The 14944-nt window shown below is 41.5% G+C and overlaps 1 protein-coding gene across 1 annotated transcript in view; it reads left to right on the forward strand.

Annotated features, from left to right (window-relative positions):
* KCNH5 (potassium voltage-gated channel subfamily H member 5) overlaps nt 1–14944 on the forward strand; it is a 2144936-nt gene that overhangs the window by 1393065 nt on the left and 736927 nt on the right.

Here is a 14944-nt window from a genome sequence, read left to right on the forward strand (position 1 = left end):
AATGTGATGAAATGTGTACAAGTGAAACAGAGTCAAACTTTTGCTATTGTGCTACAGTCAAGTTAATTGATTGCAATGTTTTAACTAATTGTAGGGAACGTCGGGCGTACCAGATTTGGGCAGTATTGTCACACCTACACAATCCTGGTATCTTTGTAAAAAGACATTTCTCTCTAAGAAAGCAGTGGTAGTCCTTATACAGAAAGATAGGAAATGGTATCCTGTTACTCAGGTGGAAATACAGGCTGAGTTTGTGAAAAATTGTTTATCCGCTTGCTGTACTTTCCCATGTATCATATGATATTATAGTAGGAAAATATTTTCTGCACTTTATGTATGGAGGCAACGGGAAGAAGAAACTCATTTAGGTAGCTACCTTATCAGTGTGGAGAGAGGAAACAGCAAATGAATATGCATATAGATGTGTCTCTACCTATTCTGGTAGAAGGATAACCTTTAGATGCACTTGAGTCTAGTAAAGATGAAGTGATAGTGTAAGAAAGACACCAGAAGTACCAACATTTGGTTATGGTTGTAGAAAGAAGATGAAGAATATGTGCGCTTACAAAACTCATTTAGAGAAGGATGCAGCAGAACACATACCAATTGTGCTGCAACAGGATGTTGGATGAGAAACTATGGAGTTTGCAACTAAGAGTACTGGACTCTGCCTGCAAGATGTTGAACCTGGAGTAGTAAGAGAGATGGGCCACTAAGTAGAATTAACTGAGGAAAAGGTAGATGCACGTCCTGTAGCAGAACAGCCTGCCAGAACAGTGCTGGCTAAAGGAAGGAAGTTTCAGATAGTAATGTCTTGCCAAGAAAGTATTACAAACAGGGATTTGAGATGATTAGATGAACTAAAGAGAAGGAATCACACACTGTAAGGGTGCGTTCAACATAAATGAAGTTAGAAAACCTGGAAAATGTATAACCTGAACAGAATCCTAATATTTCCATGAAGCTAAATTAGAAAGCCTCCAAACTGGAAATTTGCAACAAGCATGTGAATGTTAAAAAAGAAACTTAACAATAAGAAAGGCTCCATTTGTGTAATAAAAGAGGAAGGAACATAACCTGGCCAGAGTTCCAAACCAATTTCTGTGAATGTAAAACAGAAAAAAAAAGTTAAGTAAAGAATGACACTAAAAAGCAGGTGTAAGAAGTGAATACAAAGTTTGTTATGAGATACCATACGCAGAAGGAGAGCAACCTAGAGAAGGAAACAAAAGTGAGAAGGTGAAGAACACTCACACTGAGGCAGAGGGAAGACAACCTAAAGAAAGAAAGCAAAAGAGGTGAATAGTATATATTTAAAGTCAATATAACCTTGAAAAGAGCTTTAATGATGCTCCTTTTGAGTCAAATATAGAAAACCTAAAGAGAAGAAAGAGAATTCTATGAATCAAGAGCAAAAAGAAAAAAAGAAAAAAATAGCACTATCGGTATGAGCTACATACCTCTTAACCTCTTAGTGCAATAAATCTGGACAAAAGCCCAACAAAATGGAGGAAACAAAGGCACAAAAATAGGAACATATTTTAAATATTGCTCTTATAGACTTAGAAAGTTGCTAGAGTAACAGGGTTTGTGTTAACACACATTTTCTGAAGGATTTGAAGTCTGAAACTCAAATGTATGTCATTATTTAGTGACTTCAATCCTCAGATCATCCCAGTGACTTGCCAGAAAACCACAAATTTTATGAGGAACAGACCAAAAGTATGAGACAAAAATCTGGATAGTTGAGAGGTATGATGAGTTGTCTTTCTTAGGAAAAGAGTTAGATACTGAAACTCCAAATGCCTAGGAGAAGAGATAGTACTTTCTACCTTATGACAGGCTGACACTGAGGATGGCTGGACTTCAAAAAGGCACAGCGGAAAGATGACACTTTATGTAGAGAAAGGAAAGATGTAGCTAACATTAAGAGATGCTGGAATCAATGTAGCAGGCAGATATGGTAGCATGGTATAAGGAAAAAGAGGGCCTGGCAAATTATAGACCAATTTCTTCATGTGATAGTGGTTCAAAAATTATGTTTAGAATATTTGTGGCTTTGTTAATTACTTTACTGCCAAAGTTAGTGATGGAATCATAACATCTCAACTGTCCAAATTTTTGCAGAATGTCAAGATTTTTGCCTCATATTTTTGTTCCATTTCTGATAGAATGTGTGGTTTTCTGGAAAAATCAATGATGACATTAAATAATGAAGGACATTTGAGTTTCAAGCTTCATATCCTTTAGAAAATGGATGTTAATGCAAAACATGTTATTGTAGCAACTATCTCTAAGTTTAGAAGAGCAATATATAAAATCTGTCCCTATTTTGGGCCTTTGTACCCTCCCCCATTATTTTTGACTCTGTCCAGGTTTGTTGTACGAAGGGGTTGAGGAGAATGGTGGAAATCACAAGTAGGTTTTGTGAACAGATCACTGGTGACTGTTGTTGAATTTATGAGTTGATGTGAGACAAATAACATAAAAGGACAGGGATGATATCTATGGATATTGAAAAGGATTTCTACTCAGTAAATTGTGACTTTATGATGAAGACCCTGAAGCAGGAACCGGGAAAAGGAGGGGATTGCACATAGTCCTAGAGCATTATATAAAAAGCAGACTGTTCGAATTAGACTGAACAGGGAGTTGTCAGATAAGTTGAGGTTAGCAGAGGAATGTATCAGGGATGTCCACCATCCCCACAGACCTTTAACTTAGTCATGGAGAAAGTGACACAGGAAATAAATCGAAAGCTGGGAAGTTAAGTGGAAAGAAGAGTAGTATAAACTGGTCTTTTGACTATATGCCATTACTGGTGCATGTACAAGAGATGTTACTGCAGTGAGGAAAACTTTTGAGGCATTTGAAAAAGAATCAGACTTGGTTTATCATCCCAAGAAATTATTAGCTTAGTTGTACTGGATTGCAGTCATTAAACCTTCAGGTAGAGCAGGTTTCTTTACCCCTAACTTGTGCTTTATGTCTTCTAAAGTGTCATCCAAATACTGCTTGAATGTGGATAAGAGTGGGTGCACAATCCAATAAATTTTCTTGCTCAGAATGGAGGAGAAATATTCAAAAATATCTGATGGTAGAAGTGATCAGGAGGAAATTTGGAAGTAGACAGACAATAAAAGGAATGTTAGAAAAATAGACCAGTAAGGTGAGCACACTGAGTGGGAGAATAGAAGTAGTGAAGCCATTTACATCTTGAGGCATGTGCAGATTAAACCAATGGCAGTGTAGCTAGTGAAAATACAGAAGGTATGTGATAGATTTTTATGGTGAGTAAGGAATAAGGAAAGAGTGAAGGCTGAAAGGGAGGGTGCAGCATGTCAGAATTTAAGAAGTATACTGTGGCAGTAAATATAATGCAAAAACTGCAAGGTTTGGACTGTGATAATATTAGATGGAAAGTCTGGGAAGATAAGGAGGGGAGAATCTTTTAAGGAGATAGAGGAAGCAACAACAGTGGGTACAAGGAAGTTTATTGGGGCGGGGTGAAATTAGAGGTCCAAAAATGTTTATATGTACTGTGTGACAGGCAGAAGCAAGTATTTAGGAGTGTATTGAGACACTAGGATGAAAAACAGCTGAGATACACAGAACAAATGCAAGAGAGGGGTTGGCGGGTGTCTGCCAAGATGTTTAAATGATGTAAATACAGGCTGTTGCTTTAAGAAAATGGTGTTGTCAGCATAGGTGCATGTTTGTATTATCCAGTAAGCTGAAACAATGTCATGTGATCTGGATAAATAAAAGAAGAGCTTCTAGTTCTAATGGATTTGGAGAATTTGGCCTCTTATGGAAGTGGATTGTTAACTTGTATAAGGATTCTGGGTAGTGATGTATGTGGAGTATGCATGGGGAGACCTAGACATCTTCATGAAAAAGGAATTCAGTGGAGCCTGAGGAGAAGAGATTCTACTGGAGGGCACATGTATGTTGTGTATATTATTCTTGTATAAAAGAAAGAATTTGAAAACTACAGATTTGGAGTAGTTGGCCTCTTATTGAGGGGGACTGTTCACCTGGAATAAGGATTCTGGGTGGTGACATTTTTGGAGTATGCATGGAAAGACCAAAACAATTCATCCTGAGAATACATATACGCTGTGTATACAGTTCCTGTTTCTTGATGAAGCAGAAGGAAATTACTGGACTTTTACCTGAGAGTAATTGTTACTCTGTTTTATGGGGACTCATCACTCATGGACTTTTTGGGTATGTGAAATAGTTAAGTAGCCTGTAGCACTTTCTTTATTTCAGAAAGCTTATTTACATGCTGCAAAAGCTGATGCCAAGATTTCACTTACACTTGTTGAAAAAGTTCTGCACTTTTGCCTTTAAGAGAGCATTTTTTTAAGGTAGTTGCTCTTCCTGACTTTGGCCATGAGTTTTCTTCTTGTTTTATATACCCTGTTTAGGTGAGGATTCTGCCAGTGGGGTTTGCTATTAGTGTTTGTTTTAGGTTTTAGTAGGTATGGCAGTCTTTATGCAGCCATTCACGTGTCTGTATAGGGACTCTGTGAATAATTCTGTATAGGTAGCTGTGGTCTTGAGGTTGGGAGGAAATTTGAATTTTGACAGACTGTCACTTAACAGGATATAGTTTGCCTTTGAATAGTTTCTAACTGTTACTGGTTTAGCTGGATTTTTTTGGTTGATTTTTACTTCACATGAGATAGCTTTGTGATCTGGCCTATCTAGTGAGGACATGACGTGGGAGGGGTTGCAATGCTCTCCCATGTTGGTGAGTACCAGATCCAGTATATTTGATCCTCTGTTTGGAAAGTGGGGACATAGACTGTTAACCTCTAGCTAGTCATGATATGGTGAGGGACCTTATCTATGGTAACTTGCACATGGATGAGCTTTATGGATAACATTTTCAAACTTAGCATACAACAAAAGCATAAATGTATACAGTATAATATAAAATGTTCAATTTATTTGTTTTTCTGTCTTGAATGAAATAAAAATGTGCTTAGGCTATAAAAGATGGGATAAAATAAATAAACTAACACAAGATTTGATGTATAGTATAGTATTTTTAGAATAATTTTAGTGCTTTTGCTGCTGTAGGGACAGAACATTAGGATAAAAAGCACGTGTAAGTAATTCAAAACAGAGTTCAGTGTGAACTAGGGAAAGTATGCTGTATGAAGTTTGTGTCTGTACTGTAGAAAGGAGAAAGCATGAGCTGTAAATTAGGACACTGTAGCTCATTCCCCAGTAAATAATTGAAATGTGTTACAGTTCTTGAGAAGAAGTGGGAGATGCCTACATCTCAAAAACAGATTTGCTGTTGTTGAACTCTATTGCATTGAACTGGTATGTTATAAAGGACTAAAGTTCTCTGGATGGGGAATAAAAGGTTTCAAAGTTAAGGATCAATTGGTGGGTGTATATGCACAGTACTTTCTGATCAAATTTAAGAGTGGTAAGGTTTTCATAGTTAAATAAATCTAACTATCCAAACTGTCTCCAGTCTAATAGTTGAGAAAACCACACATGGGATGATTCTATCTCTCCTTGACAAAAACAGGTCCAAAATCTGGTTTTCCTTTTTTTGAGTAGATATAAAGAATGATTATTTTCTAAATTCCAACTAATGCTATATTTCAAGGTAAAGAAAAGTTTTATTTGCTTCATTACCCTTGGTGACCTTACCCTTATTGGCCAATAAGATATCTTGTCACTATCATCTGTTTCCTTTAGAACTCTGCTAAGCAGAAAAATACTGAAGGCGATGAGGACAAAGTAACCATTCTTGCCAAGAAGTAAAGCCATGATGAAGCAAGGAGGTGGGCAGTACTCCATTATGCCAAACTATGAAGATATGCCATTATGTTTTCTTTAATAACACTGTATTCTGTTTTATGTTAGTTTCTGTATATTTTGTTCAATCCCTCTTCTGGTAACTGCTGCAGAATGAGAGTAGATCACTTCAGGTAGAAAGAATTCAGGATTTTATTACTGATAGACAGCGTAGATTCTGGTGACCATAACCAAGTACTGTTTATTTATTCTAATATATACAGACGTATTCCCCTTTTTGTTCTTGCTTTTCAGATATAATGTGTCACACAGTTGTCTACTGGACAAATTTGTATCGTCAGTCAGCTACTGAAATTTGACACAGTTGTTGGCTGGACAGATTTGTCTCCTAAATCAGCTATTGAAGAGTACAGTCACAATAAAGATAATTGTTTACTTTAAATTTAATGATACAATCAAAACCAATGAAAGTGGGAAGCTATGGCCTGTATGAAGAAGTGGTGTGATGTGCCTTAAGCATCTACTGATGAAATATGGTGGTGGTAAAATGCCAGGGAAGACATAGATATTTATCTGTATTTCAGATACTTGATTTAAGCTTTCTGTGTATTAAAATGACTGAGAGCAGCTCTCCATTTTATACAGTGATCAGTGAACATTTTACAGTATAGAGCATGCATCATTAATCCAAAACTGTGCATTTTTGAGTAAAATATTATTCCATCTGATTCAGAAAGAGTAATCAAGCTATAATTCTTAACTGCTATAAGAAATTGGTATTCTCACATTATATCAACCTCAGATTTTTGCCATATTAGGCTGCTTTGCCGTTTTTTTGTTTTCTGACCGCTATGTTTTTATATAGTATATAGTGTTTCTTTAACAATACATCTTTTTTTGCAGTGTTTTGTGTATAAAATGTAACAAACCCCTAAAAAAAAAAAAAAAAAACTTTATGTTGTTTTGTTGTTTCTTTTATGGTTTAACTGAATAGTGCGAAGCTTAACTGAATAAGTTCCTTTCCTTTTTTTCCCTTTTTCTTTTTAATTTTGATGATGAATGCAATGTAACATGTTGTTTTGTGACCTTTTTTCTTTTTATCACAGACTCATAATGGGTACAAACAGGTTTGTTTAATTTTAAGATGTTTCTGGACATTTGACATTTTTGTCAGTGACATTTGTACAACACAGTAAGCAGATGGTAAGCACACAAACTTGGTTGCGATAATAGCTAGTATAATACTACATTGTTTTAAACTACATTTTAAAGTAAAATGATGTTTCTTTTTCTGATTAAAAAAACAAGTTTCACAAAAAAAGAAAGTATCTGAATCATGAACTGTCTTATAGTCCTTTTAATTTGTAAAACTGGGAAATTAGTTCTAGATTTTGTTAAAAATATATTTTTCTAGTTCACAGGAGGTGCCAACATGATGAGCCAATACATTTGTTTAAACTATAAGGCTAAGAAATAACTTCAGGTATAAAAAAGAATCAAATGTAGTAGTTTGTGTCCAATGTAAAAATGTAAAGAAGTTGTTTAAGTAGCAAAAATAGAGGACAAATTATAGATATGATAAAAAACAAGCATGCACATTCAACAAACACTTCCATTTTATGGATTATATAATTCTCTCACAATAATCAAGTTATTTTATTGTCACATCAAGAAATTAAAAAAAAAAAAACTATAAGAAATATATTATCCATACATCATCATGCAATGACAGTTAACTGCACTGTATCGACACAGGCATAAGTTTCTCAAGTCAAGCTACTCTACCAATCTATATTGTACTTTAGTAGTAGTTGTGCAAAGAGGCTCTGGTTCATGTTAGGTTGCAGATTTCTCTTTATATGTAGACACAGATTGTTTTAGACAAATAATACCTCCATTAAGTAAGCACAAAAACCGAAGGCACAACTCCCTCTTCAGTCCACTTTACTCCTGGAATGATGGATTTGCACTTTCCAACCATCTCTGTAGCTAGCCTGGTTGAAATGGGCATCCTGAGACAGTGAAGCACTTGTCTTATGTTTACTCATAACCACCTACTACTCAAACCAGCAGACACAGTGTGTAAGAGATGTAGTTATACAATGTTATTGGAGGCAAATCTGTCTCACAAAGCCACAACAAATAAGTAGATTGTCAGTACCATGCAACACAACAATAAAATATGCACAGCTCGGACCAACCACACATACCTACACATCCTGAAACTCTTAAAAATAACCTACCTAAACCACAAAGACCTCCTAAATATAACATAAGAAACAAGTACTCTCTGCAAACTCACAGAGAGCACCCACCTTGAAGCATACACCTAATAGTTACATTGACTTAATTAAAAAAATAAACATTAGGCAAACCTCCACACAATCCAGTATCTCAGAGTTAGATGACTCTGTAGTTAGACACACTGATGCACCACTCATCAGGTTGTGCAAAGAGAGGGTCATGGTCAGATGTTCATTGTTCTCACTGCTGCAGTAACCTTTAGACTATATGAGTTGTATCCTGTGTCGTATTCTTTTACCTTAGAAGAAAGACGCGGGACAACTGTGTGCAGTTGGTACCAACTCCAAACTTTATTGACCGGCCAACATACCTTACAATACAACCACTTCCTGTGTCACAGCCCTTGCATCATGCACTTTCCCCCGCCCCCAAAGAGCACTAGCTACGGCAAGACAACACAGTCCATTGAATACACCACATCTCCTTTTCCATAAGGCCCCTTTTCACTTAACACAAAACCCAGATCTATTCAATTTCTTTCACTTCACTACGAACTTGGTACATTGACACAAAATGCTCACTTAGCCACATTCAGATTACTATAAACCCCAATGACATTGTTATTTATACCCTGATCTTCACAGATCCAAACGGTCCGGCTTGTTAATAACTCTTCCTGATCTGGTCCTCACAACATCACTATGTGCCCGGGGTTCCGGGGGAAGGCCATTGCAAAATGGCAAGGCCTCATCGGTCTTACTTAGCACACTTTCCGGACACCCAGGGTTTGATTCACAGTCAGGCTCAGGTAAGGAATCAAATGCACACGGTTTCGCCGACAGTCCCTTGGGGCACATCTACCTTAAATGACCTCGCGAGTAATGTTTTGATCTACAGTACCTGGGGTCTTCATATCTGTCACCCACACCTGGTCACCGGGCAACACATCCCCCAGCGGCCTTGCCCGATGGCGTCTGTTGTAGTTTTCGCCATTATACACCCTCTTCTCCCCCTCTTTCCCCATGAGCCTTCTCCAGTCCGGCAGCACAGGGTCCAACTGCGAAGGATGAATCGGAAGAGAGGTCCGCAACCGTCGTCCCATAAGAAGTTCCGCAGGGCTATAACCATTCTGCAGTGGCGTTGTCCTGTACGCCAAGAGAGCCATGTACGGATCGGCACTTTTTTTTAGCAGGTTCTTCACCGTCTGCACCGCACGTTCTGCCTCCCCGTTACTCTGCGGGAACCTGGGGCTGCTTGTGACATGCTCGAAGCCATAAGCGGTTGCAAAGGCCGCAAAAGACTGCCCTGAAAACTGAGGTCCATTATCAGACACAAGTACCTCTGGGATACCATGCCGAGCAAAGAAAGATTTTAGGTGGGTGATGACCTCGTTGGATTTGCTATGTTTCAACAATGCGATCTCAAGAAACCTGGATAAGTAGTCCACAGCAAGAAGGTAAGTATGTCCTTTTAGTTCAAATAAATCCGCCCACTCTTTGCCATGGTCGGTCAGGACATTCTGTTGGGATGAGGGCTCAGGAGGATTCTTCTCTCTGAGATGCACGTCCTGCATCTTAAAACCATGTCATTTATCTGTTGGCTAAGCCCAGGCCACCAGACGGTCTGACAGGCTCTGGCTTTGCACTTCACAATGCCTTGATGTCCCTCATGCAATTTCAACAACACCTCATTACGCATGGCAGAGGGATAACAAGGCGAATCTTTAAAAGCAACCCATCTTTCACTGTTAGTGTGGAACGATCTGGCCAGTAGCTCTTCAGTAAGGGTTCCTGGTTGCATACAGCGGCCACCCCTGGCTGCACAAGTCCATGACCCGCGCACACACACTGTCCGCTTTCAGCTGCTCCCGTAGTGTTTGGAGGAAGGATGGCTTCACCTGCATGTTTTCCACAATACAGTTCACGTAGATATCCGTGTCCTCCATTAACTCTGTTTCCTCCGGGGTTAGCCTGGTTTTAAGTGGAGAACGTGACAGGGCATCTGCCACCCACAGTGATTTCCTGGGCGTACTGCCCCGTGTATGAGAACTGCATCAATCTCATCCTAAAGCGTTGGATTTTGGGCGGTAGAAGATCCAGCGCCTGACCTCCCAGCAATGAAACCAGGGGTTTGTGATCAGTCTCTAGACAGAACGATTTGCCTAATAGGTAGTCTCGAAAGCGTTCACATGCCCAGGTAGACGCTAGAGCCTCTTTCTCAACCTGTGCATATCGTTGCTCTGTGGGTGAGAGTGACCTTGATGCGTCTGCCACGGGTCTCCAGCCGTCCTCCCATTGTTGCTGCAACACGCTCCCTAACCCAAAGGATGATGCAACCATGGAAACCTTCGTATCCCTCTCCGGGTCATACACAGCCAAAACTGGAGGTGAGGTGATTGCCTCTTTTAAGTCATTGAATGCCTTTTCCTGGTCCCCACCCCAGTACCAGCTGTTCTTTTTTGATAATAAGTCTCTCAAAGCTCTGTCCCTCTCAGCCAAATGAGGGATGAACTTCCCCACCTGATTCACCATGCCCAGGAAACTCCTGAGTTCTCCTACTGTAGCAGGTGCTGCCATCTCCGTGATGGACGCGGTCCTCCTTGGGTCTGGGCTTATACCAGAATTCGTAATGACATGGCCCAAGAAGGTCACTGTGCCCCTCGACAGGTCACATTTCCCTACATTCAACGTAATACCTGCTTCTTCCAGTCTCTTTAATACCGCGTGAAGTCGGGCATCGTGCTCCTCCTGGCAACGCCCCCAGACCAACACATCGTCCATGTGACAAATCACACCCTCTAATCCTTCAATGACCTCTGCCATCATGCGTTGAAAGTGTTCGGGTGCAGAATTAATGCCAAAGGGAAGGCGATTGAAGCGGAAACGCCCAAAAGGGGTTATGAATGTGGTAAGCGCAGCCAACTCTTCTGACAAAGGAATTTGCCAAAATCCCATATTAGCATCCAGTTTGCTAAACACCTTCGCCCCAGCAAGCATCCCAAGACTCTGCTCAACCGAGGGCAGCACGAACCTTTCCCTGCATACGTATTCATTTAGCTTAGTGTAGTCTACACATAGTCTCAGCCTGTTACTGTCTTTCTTTGGGACTACCACCATGCCTGCACACCAATCGGTAGGTTCTTCCATTCTGGTAACGACACCCAGCGCCTCCATCCTCATTAACTCCTCTTTCACTTTCCCCATCAATGGCAGTGGTATCCTCCTGGGGGTCTTCAGAGAGTATGGCACCGCCTTTGGCTGAAGCTTTATGTGGTATTTCCGCTGCACTACCCCAACCCAGAGCACAAATCCGGGTATGAGGTCTTCAAAGACTCCATGGTGATAGTGTCAACACGTTTCAGGAGGCCCAGCCCCAAAATAGCAGGAAGGCCTAAAAGCGGCATGCGGAGTCCTTTTACAACATACACTTTCTCGCATGTCTGTCTTTGTCCATAGCCGAGCTGAAGCTCCAAGGATCCTGTGACCTCCAGTGGCATCCCTCCAGGACCCAACAAGGGTTTCTCCGGCTGCTGGAGCACAGGAGCATTCTTCCCACTGAACAAGTTGTGCAGGTCTGACTTGGAGATAACAGTAACATCCGCCCCCGTGTCGAGCTTGAAAGTCATAGGTGTGCCCTGTATTTTCACCTCCACAATCCAGGAATGGTTCCCGGAGGAGACAGAACCAAGGAAGAACCCCTGTTCTTCACGCTCACCCGGCTCCTCGTCCTCCTCAATACTCTGCACCGCCTTGAACTGTCGGCAGACCCGCTGGTAGTGGCCCTTCTTCCCACACGAGCGACATCTTGCAGCAGCCGGGCATAGGAGTCTATGGTGAAATGGCCCCCCACACCTGTAACACTGCGAGCTCGGAGCGTCTTTACTCTTTTGCGTCTGGCGCTGAAAAATCGGAGCCAAGGGCTTGCCCCAACCTTTCGAGACCTCCGGCCTGCGTCTGGTGTCCAGTGGTGTCTGCACAGCATTCACGTTATACTGCAGGGCGGTACTGTCGCACCGCAAGGCCGTTTGCTGCTTCTTAACCTTCTCCGACTGTCTGGCCATATTTACAGCTCTCTCTAAGTCCAACTCTTTCTCCATCTGCATCCGCTCGGACAGTCTGGTGTCTGCCAAGCCCACAACAATTCTATCCCTTATAAGCTGCGTGCAGCGTCCCATAATTGCAGTGTTCGCTAAAGCATGCAGGGCAGTAACAAAACCATCAACAGTCTCGTTCAGTTCTTGTTTTCGCATGTTAAATCGTGCACGTTCATAAACAATGTTCTTTTTGACAATAAAAAATCGTTCGAAACCATCTTTCACTTTGGCATACTCCTGGTGCTCTGCTTCGGTTAGCTTGAGGCCTCTCAAGACATCGTCTGCCTCATCGCCCATACAGTATATCAGGGTGTTCACCTGGTTCCCTTCTGGGTTGGAAGATAAATTACTGGCCTGCCGGAACCGTTCAAACCGGCGTATCCATCGTGTCCATTCGTGGGGTTTGGAGAAGTCAAAGGGCTCTGGCGGCTGAATACTGAACGTAGCATTGGGAGCGCTAGCCGCCATGTTGATTCTAGCTCGTGGCTGCCGACCATTCTCGTCGTCCGACATGTCCGCTCTCCACGTCACTTGGCCACTCGTACGGTCTTCAGCAAGAGGTCAGCACTCCCAAGCACAGCCACACAGCACTTCTGACACCATGTCGTATTCTTTTACCTTAGAAGAAAGACGCGGGACAACTGTGTGCAGTTGGTACCAACTCCAAACTTTATTGACCGGCCAACATACCTTACAATACAACCACTTCCTGTGTCACAGCCCTTGCATCATGCACTTTCCCCCGCCCCCAAAGAGCACTAGCTACGGAAAGACAACACAGTCCATTGAATACACCACACCTGTTTAGGATACAACTAACTAGCTTCACAAATCTCTTGTCTCCTTCCACTTTCACTCTGACTGCTGATTGGCCAGCCCATTGGAAAGAAATCTGCAGTTAGGGTGAAGAAATCTTCAGTGCTTTCTTGCTGCCTCAAAAGGAAGCAGCTTTGAGCTTCACAGGAGCAGCAACTGGCCTTCCAGCTTCATTTGTGACAGATACGTCCCACAGGGGAGCCCTTCCACGCAGACATTATTGCCTTTATAAGAAAATATTGTTGTACCTTATTTGGTGACTAAAAGCAGTATTTTCCTTTTAAGAAATACTGAATTCTTTCCTCAATATCAGAAGTTTCTTGTCAGGAATGGCTACTTTTAACTAAGGTTCATAGGTTCACAAGTGTGTACTAGGCTAATAGCCCTGGAGCCTTTACAAACCTAGCTCATAGGATTACCCTGGCATCATGCCAGCTGACCTTAGTTCCCAGTTCCTCTGTCGAGTAAAGCCACTGGAGTGATCCCTGGGGTGAATTTTCTATTTCCCATCCACTCATCAAGATTTCTCTTGAAGAGGGCCAGTGAGGTGCTCTGCTTGACATGTATGGGAAGCCTGTTCCATAGCATGGGCAGTCTCTGGGTTATGAACCTGTCCCTCCAGCATGTTCTGTTGATAGTGGTAATGAGGTTGAGGTCTCTGGAGCATGTGGTGTGGAGGGATTGGGATTTCTTTAGATGTAGCATTTCTAACAGAGCTGGGTCAGACATGGCTTTGTAAGTCAAGCAGAGATCGCCTCTAAGTAGGAGATATCAGACAGAGAATAATTGGAGTTTTTTAACTCTGTCCATATAAGACAAATGTTTAAGGCCTAGGATCCTCTTTGTGATGTACTTTTGCGGCCTCTCCAGTTGTTGCAGGTGTTTAGTGAGGTACATGCCAAATGGGGCATTGTACTCAATGATTGGCCTAATGAGGAAAGAGTAGAGGGAGACAATGACCTCTTTCTTCCTGGATGCAAAACCCTTAGTAATCAGATGTGCCATATAGAAGGACTTTCTGACAACAGTGACAGTGTGGTGGTCAAAAGAGAGGTTGCTGTCAATCTGTGTTTCTAGATCTCTTATAATGCCTTCTGTGTTCAGTGGACTACCATTGATGTGATAATTCATGGGAACCAGGTTTTTCCCAAAGGGAATAACGACACATTTTTTTGGCATTGAGCTTAAGGCCATGGTTCTGACACCAGTCGTTGGTCTCAGTGAGGCCTTTCTGAAGGATGTCAACATCACTTGGGGAGTTAATAATAGCTCCTAACTTGCATTCGTCTGTGAACTTTGTCAGCCAGAGTCCCTTCGTGTTGGCCTGGACTTCAGAGAAGTAGATACCAAACACGAGAGGACCCAAGACCTAACCCTGTGGGACTCCACTCGTGACTGGTCGGCAGTCTGACTTGGAGTCAGCTACTTTCACACTGTGGGTTCTAACTGTGAGCCACTTTGCAACCCACCTAGTGATATAAGGGTTGATGCCTAGCTTAGTGAGTTTTTCTATGATTCCTGAGTGGGAAATGGTATCAAAGGCTTTGGCCAGGTCAAGGTAGGCTTTATGACCCACCTTGCCTTCATCCACAGCTCTGGTGACTGACTCAAAGAAGTTGACCAAGTTGAGCAGGCATGATCTACCCTTCACAAAACCAAACTGTGCAGAATCCAAAGTTTGGAGATTCCCTATATCCTTCCAAAAAAAGTCAACAACTCGTTGGAATACACACGGCAAAACAACTCTTTGATACAAAATAGTAAAAATATAAAACCCCAAAAAAAATAGAAACATGCTGTTGTTTCTTTATGCAGTTTACTGCCAGGGTGGTGAAGCTTAACTGAATAGTGCGCCGCCGCCCGCTGAAAGTTCCTTTCCCTTTTTTTTTCCCGTGGCAGTAAATGCTGATGAATGTAATGGTCATACATGTTTTTGTGGACCTTTTTCAGCTATATCACAGACTCATACGGGTACAAAACAGGTTATCTGTTTAATTTTAAGAT

Source organism: Protopterus annectens, chromosome 6.part0 (genome assembly GCF_019279795.1).
Source record: "Protopterus annectens isolate FY-2018-M chromosome 6.part0, PAN1.0, whole genome shotgun sequence".
In the NCBI taxonomy this organism is placed as follows: domain Eukaryota; kingdom Metazoa; phylum Chordata; order Ceratodontiformes; family Protopteridae; genus Protopterus; species Protopterus annectens.